The sequence below is a fragment of the Puma concolor genome, chromosome A1, assembly GCF_028749965.1.
Source record: "Puma concolor isolate L17-30 chromosome A1, mPumCon1.1.hap2, whole genome shotgun sequence".
NCBI lineage: Eukaryota > Metazoa > Chordata > Mammalia > Carnivora > Felidae > Puma > Puma concolor.
The window spans coordinates 42,990,722-43,005,868 of record NC_141667.1 but is presented as its reverse complement, the minus strand read 5'-3'; the positions used below and the strand labels follow the sequence as shown (position 1 = coordinate 43,005,868).

The 15,147-nt window shown below is 51.0% G+C and overlaps 1 long non-coding RNA gene across 1 annotated transcript; it reads right to left on the bottom strand.

The window, feature by feature from the left end:
* Nucleotides 1–11,047: 11,047 nt before the first annotated feature.
* On the bottom strand, nucleotides 11,048–14,099 carry LOC147584128 (uncharacterized). Its single transcript, XR_015248394.1, has 2 exons — nucleotides 12,886–14,099; nucleotides 11,048–12,645 (listed from the first exon to the last, which is right to left on the bottom strand). It is a non-coding gene; the product is annotated as an uncharacterized LOC147584128 (long non-coding RNA).
* Nucleotides 14,100–15,147: the final 1,048 nt, after the last annotated feature.

Sequence of the window (15,147 nt, the reverse complement as noted above, 5' to 3'; positions counted from 1 at the left end):
CCCGGGTGGCTCAGTCGGTTAAGCCTCCGACTCTTGGTTTCAACTCAGGTCTTGATTTCATAGTTCGTGAGTCTGAGCCCCGAGTCGGGGAATTCTCTCGCTCTGCCCCTCCCCACTCGCTCTCTCTGTCTCTTTTGCTCTCAAAATAGTAGTAATAATAATACACTTTAGGGGGAAAAAAAGCTGACATTTATTGACCACCTACTATGTGGTAGCTAGTCAGTGCTCTAATGGCTTCACACTCATTTATTCATTTAATCCCAATAACAGCCCCATGACATAGGCACTATTATTATCCCCATTTTACAGATGAGAAAACCTAAGTTTAAGGAAGCAAAATGACTTCGTCTAAGATCCCCTGGCCACTAAAGTGGCAAAATCAGGATTTGGACGCAGGTTGAGAGCAAAGCAGTGGGTGGTTTGGTGTGAAAATTAGGCTCCGGTCAGCCTGCCCTTAGTTACGTTACCTCCTCTAAGTAAAACAGAGCAAACTCCCCTTCTGGAGCTCCATCGTCCCATCGTGCCACACAGCACCCTCTTCTTCCCAGATCCCACCACAACGGGGACACTTTTGTGACTTGGGTTGATACAAGCTCACCGACGCTCCTAAAATACAGCTTTAGATTTTGAGCTCAGAGCACTTGTACACTCCTCAGATTTTCAGTTTACTTTATTTTGTTAAGTCTATTTATGTTGTTTCTATTTTTTCTAATCTCTACACCCACTGTGGGGCTCGAACTCACAACCCGAAACCAAGAGTCGCGTGCTCTTCCAACTGAAGCAGCCAGGCGCTCCTGAAATTTCATTTTAAAAGAATTCTTTCTTTAATCCCTTTTATAGATGATGGGGTCCCTGGGACAAGAAAAGGCCAGGTCCTGATCCCCTCCCAGCCCCGTATTTCTCAGGATGCTCCTACTGGTCTGGGTGGGACCTTGTGAGGGAGCAGATCATGTTTCCGGCCCTTCCCATGCGCCGTGACACTTACTAGTGCAGTGCTAGACCCTGAAAGTCGCTGGGAACTCAAGCGAGAGAGAGAGAGAGAGAGAGAGAGAGAGAGAGAGAGAGAGCAAGGCTCCGTCCTCCTTGGGCTTACCCCCCAGGGGGTGATGACAGTAAACCGGGAAACAGAGAGAAGAATTAAATCATGGGGACTGTACCAGTGCTCAGAAGGAAATCCCAGTTTGCAGCCTGGCAATGCCAGTGCCCAGTACAGCTCCCGGCCACCGGGGCTTGGGGGGTGGGCAGGGACACACCCACCTCCCTGAAACTGAAAGTTTAGAAGAGGAAGGCCCCAAGCCAGGGGGCACAGAGTGCTCAGTCTTGCAACAAAGGCAATTCCCCAGCCACAGAGGAACCGCTTCCCCTGCTGACCCACGCACAGGTCACCCTGCCCTCGGTGCCTGGGAACTGTACTGAGTTGACACCAGCAAGAGCTTTATGTTCAAAACCTCCGCGTGGCTTGATTTTTGACATGACTTCGGGAGAGCAAAGTCTACCTGGTAGTGTTTGGACAACTTATCTTAAATATTTTATCTCCAGGGAGATTTGGTTTTCAGGGGCAAAACGTCTTCAAGGAACCAAAGAAGTCCCTGGAATAAAAATGACACTAGTCTCCACCCCCCAGGCCTCTAATCCCACCTGCACCTGCCCGACCACCACCTGGCAGGAGGATCGGGGCCGGGGACGGCGGCCTCCTTCTGTGAGCCTGACTCAGGGACTGTCCCACGAGCCGTCCGTCACTGGCTGCACCTCAGAGTCCCAAAGCTGGTTTCCCGTCCACCATACCGACCAGCCCTCATGACGACCGGGAAGAGGCCAGAGACCGTCACCCCCGTTTTGAGAAGCAGGGCCGGGCGTTTACTGCGCAGCTGCTTGACTCCAAACCCAGTGCTCCCGTTGCTGTCACAGGGTCTCCCAACCTCCCATCCTTCAAGTCCTCCACCTGACTTTCGCCGGGTCCCTATGCCACCCGTCACCGTTCATTAGAAGTATTCTTTTAAAGGTGGCCCATCTTGTTTCCTTAGCTTAAAGGCCTTTGCTTCAAAACGAAACTTGATTTCACTGCCCTACTTGGAAATCTGGTGTCACTTACCATAAATGGAAGGCAGCCGTAAAAATAAAGGCAAGGAAATGTTATCACATCCCAGTTAGACACTGTTGCCTGCTCATGGCTCTGAGCCTGATGTCTGATCTGTCTTTGTAAAAAGGGAGGGTAGCGAGTGTCAGAGGTGTTAAAGACCTCCCAGTGGAGGCTTGCTCCTTGAGGGACTGAGGCAGGATTGAGAACTTGAACTTCCTCCCTGTGACAGCGCCATGCCCCTCTTCTCTCGTAGGCAGCAGCCCCCCAGTAGGGTGTATCTGGCTCTTGGGAAGACCTGGGCACAGACCAGAGGCCTCACCCTTGCTGACCTCCAGGCTGGTTCCCCCGAGCACCACCCCTACCGTCACCCCCGGCTGTCTCAGAGGCTATCCTTTGCGGGTCCTCTGGTCTCTGCCTCCTCACGTGAGGTCGCAGGCTCCATCACTGCCCGCTCACACCCCAGCACGAGACCCCTCTTCTAACCCACCCGCTGCCTTAGCCAGGCACCCCCCAGAGCTCCGCCATATTGCCACAGCCCCTCCTAAGTGCTCCCTCTGCTTCCCATTCGGCCCCCCTCAATCTATCCTCCACACCCAGGCGCCTTCTAAAGCCACGTCACTGCCGAAAACCTCTCCACGTCCCCCACAGCCCTCGGGATCCTGTCCCTCCTCCCTCGAGGTCCCATGAGGCCCTGCCTGCCCACACATCTCCCAGCCTCATTCCTCACCGCTTCCAGCTCCAGCCTTAGGAGCTCGCCATCTTGGGCTACTTCATTTCCTTACCAGGCCCCCCCCCCCCCCCCCCCGCCCCTTGACTTTGCAATTTCACAACCGGTGTTCCCTCTGCTTACCCACACATTCGACCTGTCTCCGTGCAAATGGCACTCTCTCTGGGCGGCCTCCCCTAGTCTCCCTTGAGGCAGTCCCCCCTCCTGACCCCGGGCCTCGGTGGCCCTGTGTTTCTCCCATCCCTCACGCTCCGTAGGAACTGCCTATGTCTGCCTGCCGCTGTGGTGCAATGCCTAGCACAGGATCAGACCTGTGTGCGGAGTCACGGAACCACTCGTGGATCGAATGGAGGGTTCCTGATCCCCTGCACAGATCAATCTCCGCTTCCACTTTCCCCCCCCATTCTCCCCTCTGTCTTCATCTGACTAAATCCTGCCTCTCCCAGCCTTGATATTCTAGGTCAGTTCCTGCCTCTTCCATGAAGTCATCCCTGATCACTCTAGCCCAGACAGAATTCTCTTCCGTTGAACCCCCACAACATCTGTGTAGTTGTTGCACGAATGAATGGACGGATGAATGAGACATCTTATAAATGGAACGGCGCGAGAAAACAACGTCACTTAAAATTCAAGCTCACTGCAATGACTTCGGTTTTCTAAGAAGGACAGTATAATTCCTATCGGTGGAAAAAGAAATCCTGAAACTATTTACTTCTTTGGAGAGGCTGGTGGAGAGGAGAGACAGCAGGCTGAACTCACACGGCATTTGTGGTTTCGGTTGGTGGTGCTGTCTTTTCTCTGCAATAAAGGTGAAGGCCTGAGAAGAAGGCCTCTTTCGGAAAGGTACTTGGTTTGGGGGAATAAATCACGGCTGCACGTGGTAGGAGATCCAAAAGCAGATGGTTTCTCCTTAGCACACCACATTAACGAATCTTTGAGTGTGCAAGGAGGTAGGGATCCGTGAGTGTGCAGAATCCATGGCTCCACATGATACAGTAAGGAAAACGGCATGCCTGGGGGAGCCCCCGGGGGTAGAAAAGTAGACACTGAGAGCAAAGGAGACAAGCCCTCGAATGGAGTTCCCAGGTCCATAAAGGCGGTGTCCAGAGAGGAGGTCTTAGGGCCGGGTGGCCTGAGGGCCTCCGGGCCCAGAGCTGGCCAGGATCGACATTACTATTATCGGCCTTACTGGCTACACCAAGGTTTCAGTAGAGTTGGCTGCACTCAAAGCCCTGGAGGGAGAGATTTGGGGTCAAACAAGGAAAGATAGCTTGAATTGCCTGGAATCCAAACAGCCTCAGAAAGAACAGGAACCCGGGGCCTGGGGACATGGGGGTGACGGAGGCCCCTGGGAATTTGTGGAAACCTTGAGAGGGCATCACACTCTTCACAGAGGAGGGATAGGACTCCAGCTAATTTTATTTCATTTCAGAGGACATATGACCTCAGCTAACATTAGAATGATGAGGAACCTTGCTTTATAGTATCTTTTTTGTTTGCTAACACTCTGCATTCCTGACTAGACTGTAGACACTGGGTCTCACATTTTCTGTTTCACCCCCCACTTCCCCGCCAATAACAGTGAGCTGAGCACTGAATCCGTTTTGGGGGCAGCTCATGACATCATCACTGAGGGACGACGGTGACTGAGTAATTCATATCTACCCCCCTCCCACCACACCCCCCACTTGGAAACAGCCCCGGGGAGGGCGCAAGCCATATCTGGGCCCTGGGCCTTAGCCTGGCCCCCACTACCAATGTGTTTGGAACAACCTTGGGGAAAAGCCCTTGACTAACTAAGTCAGCTTTTAACTAACACACCCTTCAATCAACAACTCAAAGAACCGCGAAGCAATCTTTATGGCTGTCATTCTAGCTGGACTGCAGAAAGTATAAATAAGGCCGTTTCTAAAGAATTCCCAAATTGCTGAGATATGAAGGTTGTAATGGGCAGCGACTGGCATCGGTGGGGGAGGTGGGCAGAGCAAGGTTGCCAGCGGCCTCTGTGACTGTGTTTCTGCGGCTATAAGTCTGGAACCAGCTCCAAGTCAAATATATGTACAAAGAGGAGGCTCGAACCCCACCTCATTGGGCAGGGCTGGCCGTCTCTCTGCCTCCACTGGAGAGATAAGGAAGCAAAGACGGAGAGGTTAATATAGTCATGTGAACATCAACGGGTTAGTCAAGAATTAACCCCATTAGGCCAATAGCGAATTCCTGACTTCTTCAGATCTCCAAGTTACTGAATTTCTGCCAAACTGAGGTTTTCACCACCTTCCAGAGGGCTTGCGATCAGACCAGGTAGTCATCAGCTCAGTATTCTGGATTCTTGACAGTGTTCAGTTTAAATTTTTGGTTTTAATTATTGCGTGAACCAGAACGCTCATGGCAAGTACGGATGTGGCATTTTGCTCCAGCCCAAATTTCTGTCGCAGCCCTGGGAAGCTGGTGTACCGGAAATATTAACAGCCAGTAAGTAAGCCCAGCCTGCGGCCCAGTGGCTACATTTCAGCATTGCTTTGTTGTTGTCACTTGTCACATCTCCTGAAATTCCCAGGAGGTAGCGTTAAAACAACAACAACAACAACAACAACAAGAAAAACAACAACCCCAAAACAAAAAAGCAACCAAAAATCGAGATCTTTGACTTTCTATAAAATATGGCTCCTTGAAAAATAAGCCAACCTGTGTTGCTGATAGAACGGAAGAATAAGAGAAGTGTAAGTTCATGTTGGTCCCTACGCCAGAAAAGAGAAGTTCTGGATAAATTGCAGAGTGGAAGGTTGGACCCAGTGGGGGCTCAGATCCTAAAAGTGACCAAGTTCACCTTCTCTAAATGGTAACTTTGTGGGGATTTTTATTTGTTTATTTTGAGAGAGCACAAGCGGGGGAGGGGCAGAGAGAAGGAGAGACAGAATCAGAGAAGGAGAGACAGAATCCCAAGCAGGTTTCACACCATCAGCAGAGGCTGAGGTGGGTGAGATCATGACCTGAGCTGAGATCAAGAGTCAGACACTTAACCAGCTGAGCCACCCAGGCGCCCCTCTAATGGTAACTTTAAAAAACAATTTACGAAACCATTTCAAGAAATCACGAGCACCAACAATGACAACACTAACAAAACAACTCTTTGGTAAGCCAGAGAAGACACTGCAGAGAATTGGAAAAAGCATTTGACGTGTGGATGGAAACCCTGATGGAAATGGGGAGTCATGCAAATACCCGAGCAAAGACCGCCACACATACAAATGCAGGGCTTGCAAAAGTCTCCAGCTGTTAGTCTGCAGGAGACTGGATGCCCCCTGGGAAGTCTGGCCTCCCCCATCAACTTGCTCATCCTTCAATTTTACCCCCACTCCCTTCCCAGCCCAATTGACATGTCATGGTGGCATGCCATCTAGTGGTCAAAATGATTACTGCAAGTAATTGCGGTGAGCTTTCTGGTTTGGGTTTTGTTTTTTTTTTCCAATTTTTCTTTTTTTTTTTCTTAAGTTTATTGATTTATTTTGAGAGCGCACGAGAGAGGGAGGGGCAGAGAGTGAGGGAGAGAGACAACCAGTGCAGAGCCCGAAGTGGGGGATCCATCCCATGGAACCGTGAGATCATGCATGACCTGAGCCGAAATCAAGTCTGACACTTAACCGACTGAGCCACCCAGGCGCCCCTGAGCTTTCTGTTTTGATTTCATTAAGTCTTCATTCATTTACTTATTCATTTAATGCATTGTTACCGTGTGCCGGACACTGAGAATATAATAGGGAACAGTATCGATACAGTCTTTCCTTCAGGAACCCGCGATAGTCTAGTGAGAGGACACAAAAAATCCGAGGGTAAGATCATGACCTCCTATAGGGAGCTAACAGAGCACTGTCGGTGGGGGGGGGGGGGGGGGGCACCTGAGCTAGATTTGGTGGTCAGAGAAGACCTCCCAGAGGAAATGCAACCAAATTTGGGACCTGTAGGATGAGTAGAGACTTGGTAAGCAGAGAGGAAGGGAAGCGATAGCCTTCCAGATAGGAGGGGCAGCGAGCCTGAAAGCCCGATGTCAAGAGAGTGCAACCAGCTCGCGCTGGGCTTTAAGCTTTGTTTGAATTTTGAATCGCACCGCTAAGAGCAGTGAGGGCCATTTCTTTTCAGGGGGAAAAATTAAGAAGCCCCCTCGAATTTTAATTTCCCCCAGGCCCTGGCTTACACCTTTCCCTCTTAAAGTCCATAGCCTGGCACCAACCTCCTGTGCCGCACACGCCCCTGTGCTTTGATTTTTTGTTTTCTTCCCAGGCACGAGTTGCTCATCCGGCATGCCCTCGGTCTCTTGTTTCCTTCCGTCAGCAGAGAAGTTTGTCTTGCCCCGTAATCATTCCTAAGCTAGGGCAGAGCTTTAGCCCTGGCAAGAATAGTCCTGGAAATGCCAAATTGCTTTCTAGGGCCAAAGCCCTGGAGGGGAAGACAGTGGCTACTCTGAGGGTGAGGTCCTGGGTACCTTTGGCATCGGTATCCCCTGGCGCGTTTGTTAACGAGGTAGATCCCCAGATCCCATGTCAGGCCTGCACTCTCCTCATTCAGAGCAGGGTGGCCCTGGAATGGGCACCAGGGTCCCAGGGGACCCTGCTGCTCACTCAGGTTAGAAGTACAGGTGAAGTGGGGCACCTGGGTGGCTCAGTGGGTGAAGCGTCCGACTTCGGCTCAGGTCACGATCTCACGGTCTGTGAGTTCAAGCCCCGCGTCGGGCTCTGTGCTGACAGCTCGGAGCCTGGAGCCTGTTTCAGATTCTGTGTCTCCCTCTCTCTGACCCTCCCCCATTCATGCTCTGTCTCTGTCTCAAAAATAAATAAACGTTAAAAAAAATTAAAAAAAAAAGTCAATCCAAAAGAGTACACAGTGAAGAGTACACGTTGAGACACACACACACACACACACACACACACACACACCCAGAGGAGGGGGCTGGTGCTGAGGGAAAGATCTCAGCCCAAAGGGGTGGAAATGAAATGTCCATTAAATGTTTGGAGAATCTGATGGGGATCTTGGCTCCGCCAACTTCGGGTAGCAGTCATGATTCTTGCCATTCCAAACTGGCGTCAACACAAAAAAGGATTTGTTTTTAACTTTGTTTATTTGAGAGAGAGACGGCACCAGGGAAGGGCAGAGAGGAAGAGAGAGGATCCCAAGTAGGCTCCAGCGCTGCCCGCGCGGAACCCGACGCAAGACTTGGACTCACAAACCGGGAGATCGTGACCTGAGCCGAAACCAAGAGGAGGACGCCCAACCCACTGAGCGGCCCAGGTGCCCCGCCCCCGCCAGAAAGGGAATTTTTGATTCACTGAGCTGCAAAGGGTGGAAGGTAGATGGATCCGGTTTACATAAACGTCATCAACCAGTCTCCAGTTCCCGGCTTGACTTCCTTCTGTCTTGGCTTTGTTCGCAGACAGGCTTGCTCTTGTTGTGGAGAAAAGCCAACCAGCCGCTGCAAGCGTAGCTGCGCAGGGGGCAACCCCAGCAGAGAGGCGGCATCTCTTCTGTGGCAGCTCCCGCCCTGGCAAAAATCCTGAGGCTTGGCTTGGATCACACGCCCATCAGTGAACCAATCAGTGTGGCCGGGAAAATGGAGTGTTCCGATTGGCCGGGCCTGTGTCATGTGTGCAGTCTGGTATCCAAACTCCCTGGGCTGAACATAAGGAGTCCCTTGGATAAAACAGGGGCCTTGTGTCTGGAAGAAGGGGTGAGACCCAGTACGAGAGATGTCCTCGGTTTGTCCGTGTGAGACATCCCTGTGGCCCAGTTGTCCCTGGGGCCAAGTTCCTGGGCACCTGACCATCCATGTAGGTGTGCCACAGCCATCACGGGCTTGGTCCCTGGGCAAGGGGATTCCGGCGGCTCTGGGCAGCAGGTGGGAGGAGTCTCTCCCCTCGGGGTGGTCAACAACAGATGGTGCTCGCTGAAAGGGCATCTCTAGGAGGCAGCAGGCACAGCTGGTCTGCCCAAGCCCCCCAGCTGTATTTTCCTAGTGTCCTTCAAGAGAGGTTGGAAACGACAAAGATTGGGGGATGTTATCGGCGGAGGGGAGGGGAGAGATGCCAAAATGCCCCCAGCTGTCTCCGGAAGGCTAGGACCCCTCAACCAGGGTGCCCAAAGACCGTGGGAAGCTGCAGCCTCGGGCCGGAGTAGCATCGGGGATGATGTCCCTGCTCAGCCATCCTTACCTGTCCCCTCCTTTCTTCTCAGACCACCTGCCACCCCCACCCCAGCACCCTTGAACTATGCGTTCCTCCTTTGAATGTATTCCTCCGCTCCAGATACACATCTCTTGGGCGCTTGTATTCATTCATTCAATAGCGAGATTAGCATCTACAATGGTCCCCACCCTGTGCCAGGAGCCACAGTGAATCCCCAGGCAGGCATCGCCCACAAGCTCACAGAATGTGCAGATCTAGAAAGTGTGCCTTCTTTGTTCTTAATTGCACAAGTTAGGCACGAACTGGTTCTCTTTGGAAGGTAGTCCAACAATATATTTACCACTGTGGCCACTTGATTTTCCCCAGCCAGGTCCTCCCTCAAAGCTACCTCCATTATTCATTTGGTGTACAGCTGGCGAAATATTTTCTGCATATGTGCATCCCAATATGTTCACGTGCAGGCACGTACAGCTTTTGCTTTGTTGACATTTAAAAAGTAAATCCAAAAGAGGACGCAGTGAAGACGCCCTCTGACTCCGTCCCCCAGCTTCTCGGTGCCTTCCCAGAACAGCCTCTTGGGTTCACCAATTTCCAGTGCTTTCTTCCAGATAAGCTGGGACAGAAGTCAACAAACCTTGTCTGTAAAGGGCCAGATCATAAATACTTTAGGCTCTGTGGGCTTATGGTCTCTGTCACAACTCGTCAACCCTGCTATTGTACTGAGAACGCAGCCATAGACCACACATAAATGAGTGAGCGTGGCTGTGTGCCAATAAAACTTTATTTAAGGACGTGGCATTGTGAACTTTACAGCATTTTCACATGTAAGGAAATATTATTTTCTTTGGATTGCTTTTCAACTAATTTAAAAATCTAGACACCAATCTCAGCTTGCTGGCTACACCAAGACAGGCAGCTGGCTGGATTTGGCCCTTGGACCGCAGTTTGCCAACCCTGGCTTACACACGTAAAGAACGAATATGGCTTCCCCTTTCTCTTGCATGAGGAGAGCATACTATATACATTGTTCTATACCTTACTTTTCTCATTTTGCAATATGTCTTAGAGATCATGCCACATCATTTCATATGGAACGTCTTCATTTTTGCCTTTGTCATAATATTACATTTTATTCCATGATCATACATTCTTTTTTTGTAAAAAAAAAGCTTATTTATCGGGACGCCTGGGTGACTCGGTCAGTTGAGCGTCAGACTTCAGCTCAGGTCATGATCTTGCAGTTCGTGAGCTCGAGCCCCACATCGGGCTCTGGGCTGAGAGCTCAGAGCCTGGAGTCTGCTTCGGATTCCGTGTCTCCCTCTCTCTCTGCCCCTCCCCCCCCCCCCGCCCCGTGTCAAAAATAAATAAAATCTTTTTAAAAATCTTATTTATTTTTGAGACAGACAGAGCACGAGCAGGGGAGGGACAGAGAGAGGGAGAGAGAGAATCCAAAGGAGGCTCCGACAGAGCCCAGTGCAGGGCTCTTTCTCACGAACCGTGAGATCATGACCTGAGCTGAAACCACGAGTCGGATACTTAACCGACTGAGCCACCCAGATGCCCCAGCCCGTGAACATACATTTATCACAATTTCCTTAGCCGATCACTTATTTGTGTGTATGTGTTTTGAGCTTTCTTGGGATATAATGCACATGTCATACAATTTATCCATTCTAGGTGTCCCATTAAAGGGCTTTTAGTATATCCACAGAGCTGTGACACAGCAGCATAATTTTAGAGCATTGTCGTTGCCTCAGAATAAACCCCTCACACTTAGCTATCATCCCCATCCCTCATCACTCCCCTGGGCCGTGGGCAACTACTCACCTATTTTCTGTCTCCCTTGCCTATTTTTTTTTTTTTTTCAACGTTCATTTATTTTTGGGACAGAGAGAGACAGAGCATGAATGGGCGAGGGGCAGAGAGAGAGGGAGACACAGAATCGGAAACAGGCTCCAGGCTCTGAGCCATCAGCCCAGAGCCCGATGCGGGGCTCGAACCCACAGACCGCGAGATCGTGACCTGGCTGAAGTCAGACGCCTAACCGACTGCGCCACCCAGGCGCCCCTCCCTTGCCTATTTTGGATATGTATATAGAATCATAAGATATTTCGTCTTTGTGGCCGGCTTTTTTCACTTAGCGTGAGGTTTTCAGGGTTAATCCCGGCCACAGTGCGGGTCAGCCCTTCACTCCTTTTTACTGCAGAGTGATGTTCTCCTGTACGGGGATACCACATTTTATGTATCCATTCAGCAGCTCGGGGGACTTGTGGATTGTTTCCACTTTGGGGCTAGCAGGAATGCGGCTGTGAACATTCATAGGCAAGTTGTTGTGTGAACATATGTTTCCTTTCCTCTTGTTTATGTATCTAGGAGTAGAAGCACTGGGTCACGTCGTAACTCTACGTTTAACCATTTGAGGAACTGTCCGTATGTTTTCCAAAGTGGCCGCACCATTTCATTTTCCCAGCAGCAATGCATGAGGGTTCTGTTTTCTCCACAGCCTCGCCAACCTTTGTCATTACCTGGTGGGGTTTTTTGTTTGTTTGTTTGTTTTCATTATAGCCGTCCCGGTGGGTAGAAAGCAGGATCTCATGGTGGGGCATGTGTGTTTTGAACCAAATGTACTGTTCTGAGGTTTTAAGAATTCATTTCTAGGGGCGCCTGGGTGGCTCAGTCAGTTGAGCGACTGACTTCAGCTCAGGTCATGATCTCAGGGTTTGTGGGTTCGAGCCCCACATCACGCTCTGTGCTGACGGCTCAGAGCCCGGAGCCTGCTTCGGATTCTGTGTCTCCCTCTCTCTCCGCCCCTCCCCCACTCGTACTCTGTCTCTCTCAGAAATAAACATTAAAAAATTTAAAAACCAAGAAAAACAAACAAATCAACAAACAAAAATGTGGAATCTGAGATCCCCCTCAAAACCCTGCCCCAAGCTCCTAGTCTCCTAACTGGATACCACGGCTTTCCCCAGAAGGCAGCATAGAGAGCAGGGGTTAGAGCCCTGGCTTTCAAACCAGACTGTTCTGGATTCCAATCCCAGCTCAGCCCTCTGAGGCCTACTTACTTTACCCTTTGGCCCTCAGGGTCTTTTTCTCTGACAGTTAATCTTCCCTACCTCACAGGGTGATGGTCCCATTTAGTCTGACGTACCCACCTCACAGGCTTATATCAGATTGAAATGAGCCAAACACATTGCCTGGCATGTAGTAAGCACCCAGTAAGTAAACTGTGCCTCTGATTTCTTCCCCTCCAGTTAGTTCTCCCCATCTTGGGTGACTCGGCGGTGGGTGGGTGGGTGGTAAAGATTCATTTATCACGGGCAGGGGATTCCTGGTTCAGAATCCACGCACTTGGTTGGGTCACGTGTCGCCTCCATGTTGTCATCCCACGAGACTTGGCTTGACTTGCCCCCTGCTGAGTCCCGCTTCAATAAACTGTGGCGGGACAGGCCACACACCCTCGTTGATCACCACTGCGTAAGGTAGAAGGAGCTGAGAACAAGAGTTCCATTGAGCTCAAAGTTTTCTCAGCCTTGGCTGCCACGAGAATCACTTGGGGGAACATTTCAAAAAATGCCAGGGGCTGGACCCCATGCCCTCCCTGACCCTGATCACGTTGGTTGGGAGTGGGGTCAGCAGCTTAAAACTCCCCAGGGGAGGGGCGCCTGGGTGGCGCAGTCGGTTAAGCGCCCGACTTCAGCCAGGTCACGATCTCGCGGTCCGGGAGTTCGAGCCCCGCGTCGGGCTCTGGGCTGATGGCTCGGAGCCTGGAGCCTGTTTCCGATTCTGTGTCTCCCTCTCTCTCTGCCCCTCCCCCGTTCATGCTCTGTTTCTCACTGTCCCACAAATAAATAAACGTTGAAAAAAAAAAATTAAAAAAAAAAAACTCCCCAGGGGATTCTAACTGAAGTCAGACGTGAGATCCACTGGTTTATGTGAGTGGTGTTCAAACTTCACTGTGTGTCCATATCTCCCGGAGGGTCGGGCCCCGCCCAGCCCATAGGCCTGGGAACTTGTGTTTCTAACAAGTTTCCATGTGACGTCGATGCTGCCCATCTGGAGGATACACTCTGATACCAGCTGATCTAGATGAACCCGAATGGGCTTTTCCCACCCGAGTGGGGAGGTCCTTTCCTTCCCGGCATCCTTTCCCCTCTAGTAATAGCTCCTGACTTGTCTTTCGTCAACCACCCTACCCCTCCTCACCTCTTAGGCCAGTGGTGTGAGTGGTCCTCACCTTGCTTGTCAATCTTAGGAGCAGGAACATGACCAAATCTAGCCAATCCACAGAATCTATACCCTGGCTCCGTGAGTGGTTCAGCGATGGGCATATCACCGAATAGAGCCCAGTGACAGTCAGCCCTATGACTTTTGCCAGAATGCTTGGGAAGAGGCTCTACGCTGGCAAGGTGTAAGCCTGGGGCTGCTACATCGTGCCTTTGCAGGGGCGGAGTCTGTCTGATGGCGAAGCAGGCAACAGACAGCAGAAGAGACCAATAGAGACCAGGTCCCGTGACGCCTTCTTACACCCTAGATCTAGCCACGCCTGACTCCCGGCCTAAATGTTTCAGCTAGATAAGCCAACCAATTCTTTTTCGCTTGAGTTAATGGAGGTGGGTGTTTGCCGTGTGGAACTCAAAGGGTCTGTAACACAGCACACCTCAAGAGCCTTTCTGCCCAGAGTAGGATTCCAACTTCTCTCCCGGCTGCTGCTTCCATCTGGCAATGCCCTTCCAAAAGGTCCCAGAACTGAACAGCAGAACGGGTCATTTAGTCCCATCCTCTCCTTGTTCACGTGGGGTGACCTGGAGGCCAAGAAGGGCGAGGACTGGTCCTGAGTCATGCGTACAACAAAGCCAATGGGATGTCAGCCCTTGGCTCTGTTAATAAATTCACCCATAGCAGTGGGGTGATAACAGTCGCCAGTGCTGAGCCCCCGCTCAAGGATACCCATGCAGGGACGGGGCTCACTCCTTCAGCACGAAAAAGGGCTTCATTGCCCTTTGCTCAGTGTCTCAGTTTCTGTAATTGCAATCCAACAAGCATACGCGTGAGCATCATTGTTATGATAAAGATCATAAATAGAGTGTATGGACATAGGAAACGATTTTTCAGGAGACAAAGATGTGCTAGAAGGGGAAAATGAAGCCCTCCGGGTATCTTACCACCCTGCACGAATAGTGACAACATTCGGGAAGCGTATTCTTTTGCATTTTTTGCTCTTTCTGCGAGGATTCATATGAAGCAAGGTGGGGATCTGTCCTGGGGAACGTAAAGTATCCTCTGAGGAAGGAATCCGGGCGAGTCCTGGAAGTAAGAGAGGGAAAAAGATACTCCACCCTTGGGGGGTGTATCACACAGGGTGATTGGTACAAGCTCCAGAATATAGAGAACAGGGGTTTGGGGGGGAAGGCCAATGGAAGCTTCCACAACTGATGAAAGACTAGAAGAGCAGGCTTGGGTCAGCAGGAATTAAGGAAATTCTGAGGGCCAAGAAGCAGGAAGCAGGAAAAGCAACCATTGCCTTTAACTAGATGCTGTCAATGACCCTACCACTGCCACTGCCCTTGCCAGAGCCAAAGTCCAGAGAAAGAACATTTTAGAAAGCATGCTCCCCCGCTGATTTACCCAGGTGAATGACCTCTTTGACTTTAATTGGAGGAGGCCAGCATAGGAGGATGGAACCAAACATTACCCCACCCCTGCCCAAGACCGTCAGGGGGAGGCAACTTCCTTAATGAAACCGGGGAGGGAAATGGTTTCCCAGTTTCCAGGTTCAGCTATAAACCCAGAGCTACCCTCTAGTGAGCCTAGAGAGGGCAAGAGCTTGGGGCTTCTTCTTCTTTTTTTTCTTTACTGTTTATTCATTTTTGAGAGACAGACACAGAGCATGAGCGGGAGAGGGCTAGAGAGAGGGAGACACAGAATCTGACGCAGCTCCAGGCTCCGAGCTGTCAGCACGGAGCCCGATGTGTGGGCTCGAACCCACGAACCGTGAGATCATGACCTGAGCCGAAGTCGGACGCCTAACCGACTGAGCCACCCAGGCGCCCCTGGGGCTGCTGCTGCTTCTAGGGACAGTTTGTAGCGGAGCCTGGAAACCGGTGCCAACCCAGCCACACCCTGGCACACTGTCGGTATACTTGGGGAAATAAATCGATTTGTGT